The sequence below is a fragment of the Sorex fumeus genome, unplaced genomic scaffold (genome assembly GCF_029834395.1).
Source record: "Sorex fumeus unplaced genomic scaffold, SorFum_2.1 ptg000122l, whole genome shotgun sequence".
Lineage (NCBI taxonomy): Eukaryota > Metazoa > Chordata > Mammalia > Eulipotyphla > Soricidae > Sorex > Sorex fumeus.
In genome coordinates, this window is record NW_026606179.1 from 37,889,229 (window position 1) to 37,893,849 (window position 4,621).

Consider the following 4,621-nt stretch of genomic DNA (forward strand, 5'->3'; position numbering starts at 1 on the left):
ACTTGGGTTTACTCCTCAACTCTGGCATGGCACATCTAGACAAATCAGAAACTGAATACACAACCGAGAGTTGCCTCCCAAAAGAGAAGTACTGGCACATTCCCCAATGACAGTTTGGGTCTTTGTTTTGGTTGTCAGTCATAGAGATCCTGCCTGCTGGTAAGGCTGCCTTCAATCTGCCAAAAGGACCTCTTTCCCCATCACTGCCGTGCAATGCCTGCGTCATGGGCATTGCTAACAAGTTTGGCAAATGAAAAACAGTTGGGGGAAACATTTCATCATATTCCACAAAGGGCTCAGAAGAGAAGAAACCAGATCATTGGTTCACTGGTATGCTCTGTGTTTCTCCAGACAGGTTTTTTCTTTTTTGAAGGCTAATTTTGTTTTCTAAACTTTGAGTTCACTTGTGCCTAAAAGTTTATTTTGCTTAATTGTGAAGTAGATGTGCATGTTGACATTTATGTAAAATATTTGCTCTGCAATTTTTTTTTGGTTTTTTATTCTCATAAAAGATCTCTATCTTTAAGTGAAAACTGAAGGTCAGCAATTTAAAAAAGGAAGCCACAAATATACCTACACTTTGTCTTTGTTCTTCTTTTTTCTCTTTCTTTTTGTTTTCAAATCATACCCAGTGTTTCTCAGGGGCTACTCCTGGCTCTGCACTCAAGAATTACTCATGGCAGGCTGAGGGGACCATATGGGGAGTCAGGGATCAACCCTGGGCCTGCCATGTGCAAGCCAAGTCCCCTTCCCACGGTATTATCTCTCTGCCCTGGTCTTCATTCTTGCTTTGAAGTCATGAGGCCCCAAAGCTGAGGGATTGGTGTATGTGTTTAGCGATTCTCAAAGCACTGTCTAAAAGAAACCATCTTTCTGGACCTCAGTGGGAACCGCCAAGAAGCAGCAGCCCTCTTCAGTAGGAAGTGTTGCCCTGAGGTTCCATAGCTGTGGGAAGCCTCAGCTACACATCTCCATGCCCTAAGTCCTGGGTCAGCTTCCTGTCGCCTCCTTGTCTCTGCCTCTCTAATCCTATCCAAGCCCAGGCCTTTGGAGAGAATAGAGCAGACAAGAGAGAGGAGAGCTCTCTGGACAGGCGCGGAGCCACACCTAAGGGTAGGGACGGGAAGATGACCTTGGAGGGGGGGCCTCCTTTGCTCCACACCCCTCACATCAAAGGCTCACGCTTCCTCAGCCATTGTCTGTGCGTTTATGGATGAATTCCTGCCAAAGTTGCCCAACCCCAGTGCCTTGGCAGCGATGAAGCCTGGGTCACAGGGAGGGAGGAGCCAGACAGGAGAGAGGAGAGGGGAGATTGAGGGTGGTGGGGTGGGGAGGAAGAGCTTTGTTTATTCCAAGAGAGCTTGATTATCAGACTACAGGACTGGACTCCAGTGCACATTTTTTGGGCGGGGAGAGGGTGTGGGATGGAGGGGCTGAGACTTCTGTACTTTCCAAAGGGGGCTTTGGGGGACACACTTGTCCTAGTGCTCCAGCCCTCCCATCCTACCTTCTGTGCTTCCTTAAGTGTATCAGACCCAGAGGAGAGAACGCTCCTCCTGTATTCATCCTCTGACTTGCTGCTGGTCCAACATTTCCTTGGACTCAGTTTCCATATTATGTCATCTACACACAATCACAGCTTTTGTGTAAAAAAAGGAAAAGAACAAAAACCCAAAGCCCAGAAAAAAAAAACAGTGGAGTGGGCAGGGAGATAGTACAGTGGGCAAGGCACTTGCTTTGCACACATGCAACCTGGGTTCAATCTCTGGCACTCTGTATGGTCCCCTGAGTCACACCAAGAAGTGATCCTTGAGCTCAGAGCCAGGAGTAAGCCCTGTGCACTGCTGGGTGTGGCTCAAAAACAAAAAAAAAAGTGAAAACAAAGAAAAACCACAGCTTTGTGAGCCAGTTGGGACCCAGCTGGTGTATGTGGTGTGTGTGTGTGTGTGTGTGTGTGTGTGTGTGCGTGCGCGCGAGTGTGTGTATGTGTGCGTGCCCGCATGCGCACGCACGTGTGTGTGTGTGTGTGTGTGTGAAAGAAACAGAGACAAAAACAGAAACATCAATAATGAAAGTAAGAAAAAAAATTAACCTGGTAATAGTAACATGACCTGCAAATGCAGTACTTCTGGAAAGCTAGTGTCTTACCATCTGAGTGCTGGGAATCAGGAGGATGGATGTGGTCTGGTAACTTTCTTCTGAGGATCTCTGAATGCAGCTGAACTCTTGCCTAGGCTGTCCCTGGCACAATCGTTGTGCAAATGGACAGAGAGAGACAGCATCAAGGCGACTGGTGTCTTAGGCCTTTGCTGGAGAAGGATTGGAATCTGGAGGTCTCCTTGGGTAAGGTACAGGATGAATCGGCTAACTTACAGATCCTTGCCCATATCCCGCTGCCCACTCAGCAGAATGTCCAGTCAGGCCCAGATGCCCAATCAACCCACAAAATGGGCTGCTGTTGGTGCTGTGCTGTAGGGTGTGGGCAAGACATGGTTGTGTCATCTGCAAGTGCATACTCTGGTGGGTTCATTACTGGCCTGTGGTTGACACCTGTGATTGGTCTCACCCTGCACAAGTGGACCATGGACCCAGAGCCCGGGACCCAGGATCTGACTAGGCTATGGGCTCAGAGGAGCTAATGGGAAAGAAGAGCAAGAGACAGATTGGGTTGCCCTTAGTGGAGGAACAGGAAGTCTGCATGGCCGGTAGAGGGGAGAGGAGAATGGAGGCAAGAAAAGTGCTGGAAGAGACAGACAGGAAGGAGGCTGAGGGCCCCATTGGAGCTTCTCAACTTTCTCCAAGATGGTAAGTCCCAATGGTTGGTATATATATATATATATATATATATATATATATATATATATATATCAGAGACTCAGAGAGAGCTCACACCACTCAGCCCACCACTCATGACCTCTGACCCCTAGCAAGGTCTTGACCCAGAAGACTCAATTGCCAAGTTCTGCTTCCCTTTTATCTCCCTGAACAAGATTTCATTTTCCAGACTCATGCAAGGCATAGTCTTGGTCATTCACTCCTCACCATGGCAACTTCATCCTTCACCCTCCCGGTGAGACCAGGCCCAGCTCTAGCGGAATCTTCTCCCACTCAGCCCCTGCCTTAGGATGATGAGGACCTGTTCCCCCACACCATCCCCACCCAGACACCTCGCCCTTGCTCTTGAAGCAGCCAGGCCAGGCCTGAGGTTGAGAAGGGGCATTGTTCCCAACACACACACACACACACACACACACACACACACACACACACACACTGTGAACTGGGACAGAAAGCGTCTCCTTACTGCACTCAGTTATGCCCAACCTAGAGACCCATTTACACCCTGCTTTCCAGGGTGACCTCTTCCCTTCTGCTTTCATCCTCCTCCACTAGGCACACACACCCCCTTTCTGAAGGCTTGGGGGTTGGGGGCTCAGCCCAGCTTCCTGCTTCTTGCTCTGTCTCCTGGGATCTGGGAGTTGGGGACACTCAGAGAAGCTCAGGGAAGTTGATGTGCTGAGCGGTAGCTCCCTGACAGGGGTGGTGAGGGAGCTGCTGGACAAATGTCCTCTTTTCCTCCTTTAGGGAACCTCACGGGGGCTACCTGCACAAGGATCTCAGTCCTGTCCCCCCACCCCCCAAACCCCACTACTCACCACATCACCCTGATAATATCGCCTTCGCAGGTGTTTTTTCTTCACCCCAGCTTCCTGACTCACCTTACAGAGAAAACCGCCTTGGGCACAATCTTCCTTATAGACGCGGAAAGCGAACTCTGCTCTCAGGTAAGAGTCTCTTCTGAGAGAACTGAAAACTTGTGTCTCTGTAAAGATTTGGACGCTCCATCCTTCCACTATCCCCAACACACTCCCTCATCCAGTCATCCATCCACTGGTCACCTGTCACGGCTTCCCTCAGGGTTCCCTCACTCACAAGCCTGGGGCCCCTTCTCCAGGCCTCTTAGCCCAAGGGTGGAGAGAGGCCACAGCCCTGAGAGGATCTGTTCACCCAGAAGTTGTGCCTCACAGAAGTTTTTCTGAGGCCTTGGGCTTGGCCGGAAGCTGACAGGCAGATCCGTTCCCCACATTTCCCCACTCCTGAGGCTCCTCTCCCACAACAAGCCACCATCCCCTGGGGCTGGCAGCCCCTGTGCTGATATGAAGGGGGCCATCTTGCCCTTAGAGTGAGTTTACATAATTCCCTTCACCCTCTGTGGAACTCAGTGGGGAAGGAAGAACACTTTCTCTGCTGAACGCCAACCACCCTGAGGGGACTGACAGGAACAACCATTTTCTTCAGGTATGCCCTCCCCTCCCTTAACCCTGTGACCCCTAAGTCTGGGAGTCCTTTATATGGGGAGGGGCTTCAGATCCTTCTACTTTCCCTTTCTAGCAGGAGGAAGAGGGGAGGGGCCGGAAGTGCTTGGCTTGATGTGTGGGGCCGCCCAGTAGAAAAGTTTCTGGAGGAATCATCTGTCATCAACAAATATTCAAAAGCTAAAAAGGATGATGGGAAGGCAACTGCATCTTCCCTGCGTGGGGGAGAATAGTTACGCCTGCCAGGATGAGGTCTGGTGAGGAAACACCGCCTGGGTTAAAGGCTCTCATCTGGGACTTCCTGT